Here is a 17,398-nt window from a genome sequence, read left to right as displayed (position 1 = left end):
ACAATTCTGCATGCCAATTGGTGAGCGGAGCCCCTGTGTACGATTTTCTATTTCCATGCACCAATTTGGGAGTTTTCACATGAACGCGGTAATTGTTCATGCAAAGCGGAAAATGCAGGTGTGAAGCCTTTTTTAGAGCTTGAGAGCTGTCTGGTCGTATCCTCATTTGAGTGCTGTTGGATCTTTTGTGATGTCATACACATAATTTTATTTATTAAAATGCATTCACAATATATGGAACTTTTGGTAAGTCTTGCAAATGGCCCATTGACTGTGCTGCTGAATACGTGTCTCCACCGCAGCAGGGAGAGGGGACCCACTGGTGTGCATTGCTGGTGTGTCTGGGAACCGTGCCTTTGAAACCACGAGTGGGCTTCCTTTGAGGGTAGATGTGATACTAAGCCTGGAGATAATGATATTTATTCTATCATAAACTCTTCTTTTTTTCTTCATGATTGAAGTACTGACATCCTATTTTTTTTTCAAATTTTGGTAAAGTGAAAGTGAAGTTGCTTGTTCGTGTCTGACTCTCTGCAACCCCATGGACTGTCACCCGCCAGGCTCCTCCATCCATGGGATTCTCCAGGCAAGAATACTGGAGTGGGTTGCCATTTCCTTCTCCAGGGGATCTTCCCGACCTCTGGATCGAACCCAGGTCTCCCGCATCGCAGGCAGACGCTTTATCGTCTCAGCCACCAGGGAAGTTCTGGTAACGCATACGCATAATATGAAAGTTAACCCTCTGACCTGTTTTCCAGTGTACAGTACAGTGGCATTAAGTACATTCGAATTGTTGGGCAACCATCACCACTGTCCATCTCCAGATCTTATCTTCCTCAACTGAAATCCTATAGCTGTTGAACACCAGTTCCCCATTGTTCCCTTCCCCAAACCCTGGAAGCCATCATTTACTTCCTGTCTCTGTGAATCCGACTATTCCAGGAATGATTCTACAACTTTATCTGTGTAGTGACTGAATTTTGGACATTTTCGTACGAAGAGTCTGTTGTTCTGGCACCGTTTGTAGGAAAGTTCACCTTTAGCGTATTGATTTTTTTTAATTTTTTGCCCTGTGGCATGTGGGATCGTAGTTCCCCGACCAGGGATCAGGCGCACGTCGCCTGTACTGGAAGTGTGAAGCCTTAACCACTGGGCCGCCAGCGGGGTCCCTTACTGCCATACACTCGTAAAGCTAGTCTGTGTGCATGTGAATTCTTATGCTTTTTGACAGTTTCCATAGTGAATTATTTTATATTATCATATTCTGAAATGTAAGGAAAAAAAGCCAACTCTCCTAAGGCCCATTACGGTAATGACTCAGGATAAAAGGAAATAGTAATACGCTCTTCTGTCCCATGTAAATGCTAAACTGAAGTGCACTTACGCCCTCAGGGTACCATGCTTTTGGGAAATTTCTTTTCCCCCCATTTTATGCTGCTTGTGGTTAAGATGCTTAGTCTTGGGGCCGTCTTCCGGCCACGTCTGCAAAGTGAAATTCTTGCTTTCTTCCTTTGCTTCTTGCGTCACCTCAACCTTTGATTCTTTTCCAGTGGCCGATTTTCACGTTTGGGAATTCCTATGAGTCAGAGCAGCTGCTTTTTCCTCCTTGCTGCTCTTGTATCTCCTGCTCCTGCCGGAGGGGGCAGAGGAAGCAGGGCTGGGGGATGGAGGCGCGGTCCTCTCTGCTTGGGTGGCTGAGGGGCAGGGTTGAGGGGCAGCGGCAGCTGGCACTGTTGGTTAGGAGATGGTTTCTTGGAGAGGCCTGGTGGTGATGGTTACACAGCAGTGTCCGTGTACTTGGAACTGTTGAACTGTACACTGAAATATGGTTACAGTGGTGAATTTTTATGTATACTTTACCGTGGTTAAGAAAAAAATCAACTCCCTCTGGGTCTTACCCTGGGTGATGGTTTTCGAGGACTCATCATGGGTTCTTTGCTTGTGTTTGTGCTTGTTCAGTCCATCAGCCGTGTCTGACTCCTTGGGATCCCATGAGCCGCAGCACGCCAGGTCTCCCTGTCCTTCACTATCTCCCGGAGCTTGCTCAAACTCATGTCCTCTTGGTATCATCCTGGCTAATTCACTTGGAGCCTAGGGGGTGCGGCACCTCCGAGTTTACCCCCCAGAGTGGCTGCAGCTGGCAGTTTTCACTGGCCTTCCTTTGGCAGAAAAAGTTCTGGTGTGGTCATGACGTGGGTGGTGGCCGTATCAGTCATTGGAGGGATTCTTCATTTAGTGATGATTGTTAATGAGCCTTCTCCAGGCACTCGGGGTTGGCCAGCCTGCTGGCGAACAAACCCAGCCTGGACTCTTGCCTGGCAGAACTTATTTATTGGGAAGGACAGAAAAAGATCAAATGAATAATTTGTATAATTAAAAGCGGTGATAAATGTTAAGTAAATGATCAATAAGTAATGATAAGAGCAGCACCATCTAGCTCATACGGGAGCGCTTGTGCAAGTTTACATTTCCAGTAGCCACAGGTAAAACAGGTGGAAACGGGTGAGATTCACTTTAATATATTTTCTTTAGTCCTCATATATTCCAAATGTTGTCATTTCAGCGTGTCAGTTTCTTAGCCCAGGTGTCTTGCATGCTAATTTTCATGCTAAGTCATTGGAATCTCATGTACATTTTCCACGCGTGGCACATTCAACTCAGACCAGCCACGTTTTCAGCCTTGAAGATGTTATGTGCTGATTACTCCTGTACCAGGCCTTGAGACTTTTATCACAGAAATCCATATAGGGTCTCATTTACATTCTAAATAGTTTCATTTCCATATTGTTTGTACATATTCATTAGAGGCTGGTCTTTGATGCAATCAGTTTATTGTAGTCTCAGAATCAAAAGAGAACTTCCAGGAGTGTCAGCTAGAGCGCTATCACGCTCAATTAGGAAAAAGGGCATAAAATGCTGATAATTAGGTTCCCTTCTGACTGATGCTAAGCTGTTTTTGGGTCCGGTGTGAATGAGTTTGGTTAAAAGTTTGAAGACTTGGTAATCCTTTGTGTCTTCTCTATCAAAAGTACATTTAAGTGTGTGAAATATTTTATTAATACTCTGGGTTCAGTTTCTAGCTGGTTGCTTTTAATGTTTGAGTACCCTCACTGTGAAATCTAAGCTGCACAGTACCTGGTATTGTTTTGTTTTTAATTACTTATTTTATATTGGAGTATAGGCGATTAACAATGTTTAGGTGGAGAGCAAAGGGACTCAGCCATACATATACATGTATCCATTCTGCCGCAAACTCCCCTCCCATCCAGGCTGCTCCGTGGTCTGTGGGATCCTCCTGGACCAGGGGTCGAATGCATGTCTCGTGCACTGGGGAGTCATAAGCACTTTGGGCTTCTGACCCCCATCTCAGAACTCACCTGATGAACATGTGTTGTTTTGTCAGTTATTGCTGGCTGGCCTGTAGAATCCGAGATTCGTGGAAGCTTGAAGAAGTGCTTTTAGTCGTACTGAGATTTCCCTCTTGAGTTTATCTGTGATATATATTTAGTTCAGTTCAGTTCAGTCGCTCAGTCATGTCCGACTCCTTGAGAACCCATGAATCGCAGCACGCCAGGCCTCCCTGTCCATCACCAGCTCCCGGAGTTCACACAGACTCACATCCATCGAGTCCATGATGCCATCCAGCCATCTCATCCTCTGTCGTCCCCTTCTCCTCCTGCCCCCAATCCCTCCCAGCATCAGAGTCTTTTGCAATGAGTCAACTCTTCGCATGAGGTGGCCAAAGTACTGGAGCTTCAGCTTTAGCATCATTCCTTCCAAAGAAATCCCAGGGCTGATCTCCTTCAGAATGGACTGGTTGGATCTCCTTGCAGTGCAAGGGACTCTCAAGAGTCTTCTCCAACACCACAGTTCAAAAGCATCAATTCTTCGGCGCTCAGCCTTCTCCACAGTCCAACTCTCACATCCATACATGACCACAGGAAAAACCATAGCCTTGACTAGATGGACCTTAGTCAGCAAAGTAATGTCTCTGCTTTTGAATATGCTATCTAGGTTGGTCATAACTTTTCTTCCAAGGAGTAAGTGTCTTTTAATTTCATGGCTGCAGTCACCATCTGCAGTGATTTTGGAGCCCCCAAAAATAAAGTCTGACACTGTTTCTACTGTTTCCCCATCTATTTGCCATGAAGTGATGGGACCAGATGCCATGATCTTCATTTTCTGAATGTTGAGCTTTAAGCCAACTTCTTCACTCTCCTCTTTCATTTTCATCAAGAGGCTTTTTAGCTCCTCTTCACTTTCTGTCATAAGGGTGGTGTCATATGCATATCTGAAGTGATTGATATTTCTCCCAGCAATCTTGATTCCAGCTTGTGTTTCTTCCAGTCCAGCATTTCTCATGATGTACTCTGCATATAAGTTAAATAAGCAGGGTGACAATATACAGCCTTGACGTACTCCTTTTCCTATTGGGAACCAGTCTGTTGTTCCATGTCCAGTTCTAACTGTTGCTTCCTGACCTGCATATAGGTTTCTCAAGAGGCAGGTCAGGTGGTCTGGTATTCCCATCTCTTTCAGAATTTTCCACAGTTTATTGTGATCCACAGAGTCAAAGGCTTTGACATAGTCAATAAAGCAGAAATAGATGTTTTTCTGGAACTCTCTTGCTTTTTTCATGATCCAGCGGATGTTGGCAATTTGATCTCTGGTTCCTCTGCCTTTTCTAAAACCAGCTTGAACATCAGGGAGTTTACGGTTCACGTATTGCTGAAGCCTGGCTTGGAGAATTTTGAGCATTACTTTACTAGCATGTGAGATAAGTGCAATTGTGTGGTAGTTTGAGCATTCTTTTGTATTGCCTTTCTTTGGGATTGGAATGAAAACTGACCTTTTCCAGTCCTGTGGCCACTGCTGAGTTTTCCAAACTTGCTGGCATACTGAGTGCAGCACTTTCATAGCATCATCTTTCAGGATTTGAAACAGCTCAACTGGAATTCCATCACCTCCACTAGCTTTGTTCATAGTGATGCTTTCTAAGGCCCACTTGACTTCACATTCCAAGATGTCTGGCTCTAGATTAGTGATCACATCATCATGATTATCTGGGTCATGAAGATCTTTTTTGTACAGTTCTTCTGTGTATTCTTGCCACCTCTTCTTAATATCTTCTGCTTCTGTTAGGTCCAGACCATTTCTGTCCTTTATCGAGCCCATCTTTGCATGAAATGTTCCCTTGGTATCTCTAATTTTCTTGAAGAGATCTCTAGTCTTTCCCATTCCATTCTTTTCCTCTATTTCTTTGCATTGATCGCTGAAGAAGGCTTTCTTATCTCTTCTTGCTATTCTCTGGAACTCTGCATTCAAATGCTTATATCTTTGCTTTTCTCCTTTGCTTTTCACCTCTCTCCTTTTCACAGCTATTTGTAAGGCCTCCCCAGACAGCCATTTTGCTTTTTTGCATTTCTTTTCCATGGGGATGGTCTTGATCCCTGTCTCCTGTACAATGTCACGAACCTCATTCCATAGGTCATCAGGCACTCTATCTATCAGATCTAGGCCCTTAAATCTATCTCTCACTTCCACGGTATAATCATAAGGGATTTGATTTAGGTCATACCTGAATGGTCTAGCGGTTTTCCCTACTTTCTTCAATTTGAGTCTGAATTTGGTAATAAGGAATTCATGATCTGAGCCACAGTCAGCTCCCAGTCTTGTTTTTGTTAATGTATAGAGCTTCTCCATCTTTGGCTGCAAAGAATATAATCAGTCTGATTTCGGTGTTGACCATCTGGTGATGTCCATGTGTAGAGTCTTCTCTTGTGTTGTTGGAGGAGGGTGTTTGCTATGACCAGTGCATTTTCTTGGCAAAACTCTATTAGCCTTTGCCCTGCTTCATTCCGCATTCCAAGGCCAAATTTGCCTCTTACTCCAAGTGTTTCTTGACTTCCTACTTTTGCATTCCAGTCCCCTATAATGAAAAGGACATCTCTTTTGGGTGTTAGTTCTAAAAGATCTTGTAGGTCTTCATAAAACCGTTCAACTTCAGTTTCTTCAGCATTACTGGTTGGGGCATAGACTTGGATAACTGTGATATTGAATGGTTTGCCTTGGAGACGAACAGAGATCATTCTGTCATTTTTGAGACTGCATCCAAGTACTGCATTTTGGACTCTTGTTGACCATGATGGCTACTCCATTTCTTCTGAGGGATTCCTGCCCACAGTAGTAGATGTAATGGTCATCTGAGTTAAATTCACCCATTCCAGTCCATTTTAGTTCACTGATTGCTAGAATGTTGACGTTCACCCTTGCCATCTCTTGTTTGACCACTTCCAATTTGCCTTGATTCATGGACCTGACATTCCAGGTTCCTATGCAATATTGCTCTTTACAGAATTGGATCTTGCTTCTATCACCAGTCACATCCACAACTGAGCATTGTTTTTGCTTTGGCTCCATCCCTTCATTCTTTCTGGAGTTATTTTTCCACTGATCTCCAGTAGCATATTGGGCACCTAATGACCTGGGGAGTTCCTCTTTTGGTATCCTATCATTTTGCCTTTTCCTACTGTTCATGGGGTTCTCAAGGCAAGAATACTGAGGTGGCTTGCCATTCCCTCCTCCAGTGGACCACGTTCTGTCAGGCCTCTCCACCATGACCCGCCCGTCTTGGGTTACCCCCCAGGCTTGGCTTGGTTTCATTGAGTTAGACAAGGCTGTCGTCCTAGTGTGATTAGATTGACTCGTTTTCTGTGAGTATGGTTTCAGTGTGTCTGCCCTCTGATGCCCTCTTGCAACACCTACCATCTTACTTGGGTTTCTCTTACCTTGGACGAGGGGTGTCTCCTTACCGCCACCGTTCCTGACCTTCAATGTGGGATAAGCTCCTCTATATATAGTTAAGGTGTTAACAATTGTGTTTTTTGAAAGCAGGTTGCTGATTGCCTGGGGGCAGGGGAGAGAGGAACCGTGACTATGTGCCCAATGGATTTGCAGTTGCCTCATTTCAGAACTAGAAACAGGTGATGATCGTATAACATTGTCAGTCAGTTCAGTTCAGTTCAGTTCAGTTGCTCAGTCGTGTCTGACTCTTTGCGACCCCATGAACTGCAGCACGCCAGGCCTCCCTGTCCATCACCAACTCCCAGAGTTCACTCAGACTCACGTCCATCGAGTCCGTGATGCCATCCAGCCATCTCATCCTCTGTCGTCCCCTTCTCCTCCTGCCCCCAATCCCTCCCAGCCTCAGAGTCTTTTGCAATGAGTCAACTCTTTGCATGAGGTGGCCAAAGTACTGGAGTTTCAGCTTTAGCATCATTCCTTCCAAAGAACATTGTAAATGTATTTAAATGCCCCTGACTCATTCACTTTAAACGATTGACTTTATGGTAAGTGAATTTCAGTCCGATTAACAGAATATACAAGAATACATGGTGTTGTAATGATGTGGTCTCCTGAGTCTGGATGTGTGTGTTTCTTTCTGTTTTGTTTTGTTTCAGAAACGAATTTGTTGATAAAAAGTTGACAAGAATTTGAATTTGAAGACCCTAAGATGAAGGTTTATGCCCCAGATTTAGAAATGATACCAAAGACATGGGCTGCAAACCTTATTTTAAAGCTCAAATTCCTTTTTTCACTTATACAGTGAAAAACCCCACATCGAGCAATGATTGACTTTTGTGTTTTGCTGAATTGGATCTTCTGCAAAGCCAGGCAGATTGAGGTCATAGAAATGGTGGCCTTCAAGGGACTTAGAGGGAAAAAGAGGATTTGGTTAAACAGTCTTGTTATCAGCTTCACCTGAGCAGGCGCTGACCCCCGGGAGATGGTGTCTGTCTCTGATGTTGGGCTCCTGGTATTGACAGGGCCATTAGTGGATATAATTAGAAAAGCAGAGTCAGAGTTTGAGTAATCGGGCTAAAGCACAAACGATTGCTGGGCGCGGACGTGGGGGCTGTTGTGGCTGGGCGTGGCTGGCCTGCTGCAGGGACGTGAGTGACCTGTGAGGTCACTGGTCATTGTGCAAGCGCTTTCTTTCTTGTGTTGGAAGCTGGTGTGTGTGTGCACTAGGGTGCTTCAGTCGTGTCTGACTCTTTGCGACCCCGTGGACTGTAGCCCGCCAGGCTCCTCTGTCCATGGGATTCTCCAGGCCAGAACACTGGAGTGGGTGGCCGTCCTCCAGGGGATCTTTCCTTCCCCATAAGGAAATCTGAAGCAGCAGCAACATCGCTTTGGCTCTTCTGCAGATGTCTGAAAGGGCTCATTTCCAGGGAGTCAACGGGGCTGCAGAATGTTTTTGTTAAACAAACATAGTCATAGCAAAAACAATCTACTTTATCCCAGGAGTGTCAAGAAATATGTGGTTTTGTGGATTATGCTTTTCCCCCTGTTTCATTCCTTTCTTTAAAAAAAAAAAAAAAAACCTCCTGGAATAATGGTTTATTTATTCATACGGAATTATTTTCTAAACACTGAAGAGCCAAACGCTTATTTCAAAAGACCTCTGGACTCTCATGTTACCCGAAATACCTTTCCAGCAGTGCTTTCTGTGTCTTGATTTTTTTTTAAAAAGCCTGTTATTGGTAATTGAATGAGGACAAAGCAAAGATTTCCAAGGGATTTGAAATGCAGTTATGTGGTCCTAACCTCTTTGTTCTTATCTACATCAGTATAGAAAGGGGAGGAACTGGGGATTAACATATACACACTACTACAGACTCTGATGCTGGGAGGGATTGGGGGCAGTAGGAAAAAGGGACGACCGAGGGTGAGATGGCTGGATGGCATCACGGACTCGATGGACATGAGTCTGAGTGAACTCCGGGAGGTGGTAATGGACAGGGAGGCCTGGCGTGCTGCGATTCATGGGGTCGCAAAGAGTCGGACACGACTGAGCGACTGAACTGAACTGGACATATAAAATAGCTCACCAACAAGGACCTACTATATCTATAGCACAGGGAAGTAGACTCAATACTTTGTAATAACCTATAAGAGAAAAGTGAAGTCGCTCAGTCGTGGCCGATTCTTTGCGACCCCATGGACTGTAGCCTACCAGGCTCCTCCGTCCATGGGATTTTCCAGGCAAGAGTACTTGAATATGAGAGAAAAGAATATGAAAAAATCTCTCTCTCTATGTATATATGCATGTATCTGCATTGCCTTACTGTACAGCTGACACTGACGCAGCACTGTAAATCAGCTAACTCTGGTCTTCAGAAGTGTGACGCACACACAAAGTGGCCTATTACGCAGCCTTAAAAAAGAAAGCAGTCCTGATACATGCTGCAGCGGAACTTTGAAGAAATTATGCTAAACAAGGAAGGTCAGTCCCAAAAGGACAACCATGATGTGATTTCACTTGTACTCGGCACCTGCAGGAGTCAGATTTCATAGAGACAGAAGGCGAGCAGAGGCGCGCTCCCAGTACCTGAGGGTGTCACCTTGCAGACGTGGATGAGTCACGATTAACGGTGGAAGCAGCGCCTGACTGGCGGTCCCCCCTCGGCAGTGTCACTGTCTGGGGTGAGAAGGAGGCGGGGGGCGTCTGTCCTCCCACGTTCATCGAATGCCTCAGCCAGACTGCAACCTACCAGGTCTTGGCTTTGGGCCATGTGTGTTGATCGCTCGGTCGTGTCTTGACTGTGTGACCCCATGGCCTGTAGCTCGCCAGGCTCCTCTATCCATGGAATTCTCCAGGCAGGAATACTGGGGTGGGTAGCCATCTCCTTCTCCAGGATATCTTCCCAATGCAGGGATTGAACCTGGGTCTCCTGCATTGCAGGAGCCGTGGGAAGCCACGTGGGGTTGAAAATGAAATGGGACTGACTTGCCAGAGCTGAGGGTTAGGAGTTTCTACGAGGGTCAAGAACTGTGAGTTCTTGGGGGTAAGAATTAGAAGTTCTGGCACCACTGGGCCCCCCAAGCCCCTTGGTAATCACCTGACTGGGAGGAGAGGGTGCCGCTCTCCTGATGAGGTGGGGCTTCCACCTCCTTGTCTGTCTCTGGCTCTCTCGTCTTGCTTACCCTATCCATCGGACCCTTGGGCCTCAGATCCTGGCCTTGCAGTCTGTCCCAGGCCCAGTACAGGTCACGGGATGAGACCCAGCCTGTGCTCAGGCTGGAGAACTGGGGCTGTGCACGGTGGCTGTGAGATGGCGTCGGCTCCCTGAGCACGGGACCCCGGCTTGCAGACCGAGCGCTGTTGGGGAGCTCTGTGACACAGAACAGTTGAGAAAGTGGAGAGGAAAGTGTGACCTTCGAGTGGGTGCCGGGCCCTCGCCTGGAGAGTCACGCTGGCCAAGACGGTCGCATCGGGGCTCTCTCCTCCAGCGGTGCGGCTTCTGAATAAGTGCGTCCGTGTATCTCGGGCTGTGCTGAGTCTCCGTGGCTGTGCGTGGGCCTCCTCCAGGGGTGGCGAGCAGGGCTCCTCTGGAGTTGTGACGCGCGGCTCCTCGTTGCGGTGACTTGTAGCTTGCGGGGCGCCGGCTCTGGGGTGCTTGGGTTTCAGTAGTTGCAGCTCCCCGGCTGGAGGGCGCAGGCTCGATAGTTGGCGCATGCGGGCCTAGTCGCTCCGAGGCGTGGGGGATCTTCCCGGAGCAGGGATGGAACCCGTGTCCCCTGCGTGGGCCCGTGGACCCTTGCCCGCAGCTACCGGGGAAGCCCTTCAGCGGGGAGTCTCGCCCGGCCACGCCAGCGACGGGTTCTTTGCCCACCTTTCCTTCTCGCCGCCTGCTGCCTGCCGTGTGACTGTTCCTTCTCCTTTTGGCTCTGGTCGGGAGGACCCTTTCAGTTCACGCTGGAAATAGTCTATTCTCCGATGTCACTTTCTTGTTAGAAACTTATAGCTTAGTCTCCAGATCCAAATATTAATATCGTCGCATTTGAAAGTTGGATGCTCCTTTCAGAATGGCCTGTCAGGGGTCTTTGCTTTCAAAAGGAGGGACCCAAGAGACAGGGTGGGAAGTATATGACTTGCCCGAGGTTATGTAATTTGTAAGTGAAATCAGGCAAATATTACAAAACAAAAATAGTGGAGAGGCTATTCTGATGGGAGGGGTGGGGAAAAGAGACCAAAGGCCACGTTTGGTATGTTCATCCAAACACATAAGTCATTCTTTCGTTTGTTTTCCCAGTAATAATATTGGGGAATTGGTCACTTTACAAGAACAGGGCTTGCTTTTTTTTTTAAGGTTAAGGTTCAAGAAGAAACATGGAGTTAAGGCCTTTAATCATATTTACGATAGGGGCCTTTTTTTTTAAATTGCCATAAGATGGCTGAGTGAGATTCACTTTTATTTGTTTTTTAACCATGAAGATCAACTAACTTTGACAGCATGCATACCAAAAATTAAAGCCATAAAGTCCCTGAGTTTTGACAGGAGATGTATCTTTAGATTTGGAGATAAAAATTTAAAAGGTGTTATGTTTTATTCAGGAAGCGTTTGGCTGTAACGGGGTTGATTGACTAATATTTTTAGTGCCCTGATTGGGGGGTGGAGATGAAGGGGTGCAGGGAGGTTGGGGAGGTTCAGGGCCCCAGGGCTGATCCGTCCTCAGCGTCTGCAGCCAGCCAGGCCCCGGGGCCAGCTCTCCATCCACCGCTCCCCGCGCCACTGGGCTTGGCCGTTTTGAGCTTCATCAGTTACACGTGCATCATCCCACGTGATTCTTACATTGACTCTGTGATGGAAGTAATCTCCGTTTTATGTGCAGAAACTGACCTTTCACATGTCCGTGCTTGAGGCAAAAGGAAAATCGATAACACTGATCCTGTCTTTATTAACATTTCTGATAGTGCGTTCATTGCGGACTTCGGGCATTCATTTTCACTTTTTAGCATACTGCATTCAACACTGATTTGTCCTGGTTGCTGGGTTTTGGTGCCCCTTGAATTTTGCACCTGCAGCAGTGTCTCACCTGCTCTCTGCTAGTTTCTATGCCACCCTGGGCCTGGGGTGCGCATAGATTGGGGAGGGAGTCTGTGCAGGGCCCGTGGTGGACCTTGGGTTGCCAGGGGAGGGACCGCCAGGGTCTCAGCTGTGTGGGGTTGGAGCGCGGGTCACAGGTGGGTATATGCCCTTAGATCCAAAGGTCCCCTGCCCAGTGGAGGAACACCAAAGGGAAACTATATAGAAAATTACTCTCGTTGTTCAGTTACTGAGTTGTGTCTGACTCTTTGCAACCCCATGGACTGCAGCACGCCAGGCTCCTCTGTCCTGTACTATCTCCTGGAGCTTGCTCAAATTCACATCCATTGAGTTGGTGATGCCATCCAACCATCTCATCCTCTGCTGCCCCCTTCTCCTTTTGCCTTCAGTCTTTCCCAGCATCAGGGTCTTTTCATGTGAGTCAGCTTTTCGCATCAGGGGGGCAAAGTATTGGACTTAGGCTTTAATCTCCTGGAGGGGTTGTGAATACGTGGGAAAAAAAAAAAAGTGAAAGTGTTAGTCACTCAGTGAGCCCAACTCTTTGCAACCCCTGAGTCAGAGTTAGGGACTCAGTTGTATCCAACTCTTTGCAACCCCACGGACTGTAGCCCACCACCTGTGTAGCCCACCTGTGTCCATGAATTTTCCAAGCAAGAACACTGGAGTGGGTAGCCATCCCCTTCTCCAGGGAATCTTCCCAACCCAGGGATGGAACCCAGGTCTGCTGCATTGCAGGCGGATTCCTCGCCGTCTGAGCCGCCAGGGGAGCTGTATATGGCTCCAGTTCTGATGCAGTAGGTCTGGGGTACCCACTCCGGTGTTCCTGCCTGGAGAATCCCATGGACGGGGCAGCCTGGTGGGCTGCCGTCCATGGGGTCGCACAGAGTCGGACACGGCTGAAGCGACTTAGCAGCAGCAGCAGCAGGTCTGGGTGGTGCCCGAGAGCCTCTGTTTGTAGTGACTCTGGGTGCAGCCTCTGCTGCTGCTCAGAAGGGCAGGCGTAGAGGAACCCTGCTCCAAAGCCAGGGTCCGGGGCAGTGGCACACCTGGCCCGCTGGGTTTCTGTGCCTGGGAGTACGCTCTTCCCAGACTTACCTACAAGTTGTTTTTTTTTTTTAATAACTCTGACACCTTATCTAGAACTACTCTTAAAGGGAAACATTGCATGCTTTCCAGCTTTCTCCATCAGCCTTATCTTCGTCAGTGTTATCATGGCAATTTCTCCAGGATGCTGGGCATTTGCTTTAGAATAAACCATTGCTATAGGTTTTCTTTTCCTATAAATTTCGTGTGTGATGTGTGGAATGAGAGCTATAGTGTCTGACTTTAAGTGCATTCTTAAATACCCTTAGATTTCATCTTCAGCTTGTTTTTAAAGTAACACATTATTTTTTAAAACACATAAAATTTTTAAATAATATTTTTGTTTATAAAGAAGAAAATTAAAATGTCTCCTAAGCCCTCCACCCAAACGATTGCTGTTGATGGTAGTAGTGTTAAAAGTACAAAATAAAGTAAAATCTACCATTCCATCCTCCCTCCCTTCTCCAGTCTCTCCAATATTTATGTTTTTGTGATTTCTTCCAGAAAAAGAGATCTTTATTCATCTCTGTCTCTTCTTCCATTTTCTTTGTATGTTAGTATCCTGTGATAAATACCACTAGACCGCTTGTCTCTTAACTTAGTCGTGAATCTCGGACACATTTTCACTAGCGTGTAATCCTCTTAACAGTTCATAGAATTCATCACTGGGGTGTCCTCATGTTGAGCTCGCCCTGCAGTGAGGAGCCTCTGACTCTTGCTTTGGCAGTAATCCCATGGTGAACATCTTTGCCCATGTATCTTGAGATACATTTATGTGTCCAGCGTAGGCATAATACCCAGTGGTGAGGTTGTTGGATGAAGGGTGAATGCTTTTTTAAGATTGAAGACAAACACCACACGACCCTCCACAAAGGTTCTCCCCTGTCAGCCACGACGAGCGAGACTGTTACTCAACATGCTTGCCCACGATGAGTATCATAGAAGTCAAAGGAGAAAAAAAAAATCTATTCAAATAGCAATAAAAAAGAAAATAACTAGGGAGAGACTTCATGAGTGTGCAGTATCTGTGTGAAAAAAAATGTAATATGCATCTGAGGGACCCCAGAAAGTCTTGAATAAATGAAAGCCATGCCATGTTCTTGGATGGAAACTTGGGGCATGATGAAAATATCCATTCTTGGGGTGCTGACATTGTTAACTCTCTGTAAAATATTGTTTGGCTTCAATTTCCAGTTCCTATGGATTAAAAAGAAAATCAGATAGTCTGAGGGGAGAGTGATAAGTTAGGAATTTGAGATTAATACATCAAACTACTATCAACAGGGCCCTGCTGTGCGGCACAGGGAACTATATGTGGCATCTTGCAATAACCTATAATGAAACAGTTTGAAAAAGAATAGCTATACTGAGGTGTGTATAACTGAATCACTTTTCTGTGCACCTGAAATGAACAAAATGTTGTAAATTAACTGTATTTCAATTAAAAATGAATAAAAAGAAATCCATTCTCTCTGAGCTATCATTTGAACACGATCTAATAAAAATAGCAACAAGATTTTTTTTGAGGGGTAATTTGATGAGCTTATTTTAAAGACCACTTGGAGAAACAAATAAACGGAAAGATTCGGAAAATAAACAGGAAGATAGGAAAATTGAGAAAATAACATGACCAGATTTTAAAACATAATATAAAATTTTTAAAACTTGTATAATATTTCTATAAAATATAATATAAAAATTGTTAGAGTAGATGAATGGATCACAGGTATAGATCACATCTCAAATCAGTGAGGAAAAATGGATAAACTGGGGGTGGATGGGAAATGTTGAACTCATATTTCATAAATTCCAATTGGAACAAAGATTCGCTTGTAAAAAATGAAATAGTGTTATAGGAATTCATCAGAGAATTGTTTTATAATACAGGTTTGTTCTATGATCTAGACTTAGAAGCTACTGAAGACAAGATTGACAAATTCAACTTCATTTAAAAAAAAATTCTTCACGGCAAAACTCGTGTTATGCAAAGTCAAAAGACGAATTGAGAGGTATTTGCATTATCACAAATAAGAACTGGATTTCCTAATATATTAAGAATTACAAACCAACAGATCAATAACCCAGCTGACAACTAGGCAAAAATTATGAATTAACAGAAAAGACATCATAAATAGCATTTAAACGTGAAATGTTTAGTACGAAAAAAGTACAAATTACACAACAAGAGAACTATAAATTACCACCTCCTAGGAATCATTTTTTCTCTGTGACATTAGCCAGGATGTGGGAAAAGAAACGGGCCTCCCAGGTGGCACTAGTGGTCAGGGACCCCCCTGCCGAAGCAGGAGACGCGGGAGACACGGGTCTGATCCCTGGGTCGGGAAGAGCCCCTGGAGGAGGGCACGGCAACCCACTCCAGTGTTCTTGCCTGGAGAGTCCCAGGACAGAGGAGCCTGGCGGGCTGCAGCCCACGGGGTCACAGAGAGTCGGACACGACTGAGCGGCTGAGCACAGTTGATGAAAATGGATATGAAGTTGGGTTATAAACATGATGCTACCATTCCTGTAAAACATGAGAAATGTAAACTTATTTACCTGTGCACAAATTTAGCAGTTGTTTAAGTGAGTGAAAGTGAAGTCGCTGAGTCGTGTTGACTCTTTGCGGCCCCGTGGACTGTAGCCCACCAGGCTCCTCCGTTCATGGGATTCTCCAGGCAAGAGTACTGGAGAGGGGTGCCATTTTCCATAGCAATCGTTGCATGCGTACCCAAAAAATGGATAGTATTGATTGCCTGTAGGGAAAACAACTAAGACATGGGGGGTTGGGCAGGAATGTACACTGTTCACTTGAATCTGGTAACTTTTGAATGTTGTCTGCCCTTCTCAAAAAGATTTTAAAATCATTCAGTAGGTGAAAAACATTTATTTATTTTGATATGCAGAACTCTAATCTTGAGTTAACTGGAGTGTCCTTTCAAATAGTGATTTCCTTTGTATGCTTTTTAGACAATTACCTGTGCATATCTTCTGCCCATTTTTCTTTCTTCTTTTTATTGTTTGTTTTGCAGACTAAGGAAATAACCCCTTTGTCTCAGTGGCTTATCAGGGTGGGCCCGGTTCGTCTTTGGACTTGGCTTTGCTGCAGCTTTTGGCTGCACAGCAGTTTTATATTTGTGTGCAGCTGGCATCGTCTTCTGATCCTCCTCCTTCTTTCTTATCTTTTGAGGGGGTGGAAGTGACTTTTCCAGTGTTATCTCTGGGAAGTTTGGCCCTACATCCAGTTCAGTTCAGTTCAGTTGCTCAGTCATGTCCGACTCTTTGCGAACCCATGAATCGCAGCACCCTGTCCATCACCAACTCCTGGAGTTCACTCAGACTCACGTCCGAGTCAGTGATGCCATCCAGCCATCTCATCCTCGGTCGTCCCCTTCTCCTCGCACCCTCAATCTTTCTCAGTGAGTCAGCTCTTCGCATCAGGTGGCCACAGTACTGGAGTTTCAGCTTTAGCATCATTCCTTCCAAAGAAATCCCAGGACTGATTTCCATTAGGATGGACTGATTGGATCTCCTTGCAGTCCAAGGGACTCTCAAGAGTCTTCTCCAGCACCACAGTTCAAACGCATCAATTCTTCGGCGCTCAGCCTTCTTCACAGTCCAACTCTCACATCCATACATGACCACAGGAAAAACCATAGCCTTGACTAGACGGACCTTAGTTGGCAAAGTAATGTCTCTGCTTTTGAATATGCTATCTAGGTTGGTCATAACTTTTCTTCCAAGGAGTAAGTGTCTTTTAATTTCATGGCTGCAATCACCATCTGCAGTGATTTTGGAGCCCCAAAATACAAAGTCTGACACTGTTTCCCTGTTTCCCCATCTATTTGCCATGAAGTGATGGGACCAGATGCCATGATCTTCTTTTCCTGAATGTTGAGCTTTAAGCCAACTTTTTCGCTCTCCACTTTCACTTTCATCAAGAGGCTTTTTAGTTCCACTTTCTGCCATAAGGGTGGTGTCATCTGCATATCTGAGGTGATTGATATTTCTCCCGGCAATCTTGATTCCAGCTTGTGCTTCTTCCAGCCCAGTGTTTCTCACGATGTACTCTGCATATAAGTTAAATAAGCAGGGTGACAATATACAGCCTTGACATACTCCTTTTCCTATTTGGAACCAGTCTGTTGTTCCATGTCCAGTTCTAACTGTTGCTTCCTGACCTGCGTATAGGTTTCTCAAGAGGCAGGTCAAGTGGTCTGGTATTCCCATCTCTTTCAGAATTTTCCACAGTTTATTGTGATCCACACGGTCAAAGGCTTTGGCATGGTCAATAAAGCAGAAATAGATGTTTTTCTGGAACTCTCTTGCTTTTTCCACGATCCAGCGGATGTTGGCAATTTGATCTCTGGTTCCTCTGCCTTTTCTAAAACCAGCTTGAACATCAGGGAGTTAACGGTTCATGTATT

General features: G+C 45.4%; 1 protein-coding gene across 2 annotated transcripts in view; it reads left to right on the top strand.

The window, feature by feature from the left end:
• RFTN1 (raftlin, lipid raft linker 1) overlaps window positions 1-17,398 on the top strand; it is a 233,764-nt gene that overhangs the window by 70,781 nt on the left and 145,585 nt on the right. The window lies entirely within an intron of this gene.

Source organism: Capra hircus, chromosome 1 (assembly GCF_001704415.2).
Source record: "Capra hircus breed San Clemente chromosome 1, ASM170441v1, whole genome shotgun sequence".
NCBI classification, from domain to species: Eukaryota; Metazoa; Chordata; class Mammalia; order Artiodactyla; family Bovidae; genus Capra; species Capra hircus.
This window is presented reverse-complemented; position numbering and strand designations above follow the sequence as displayed.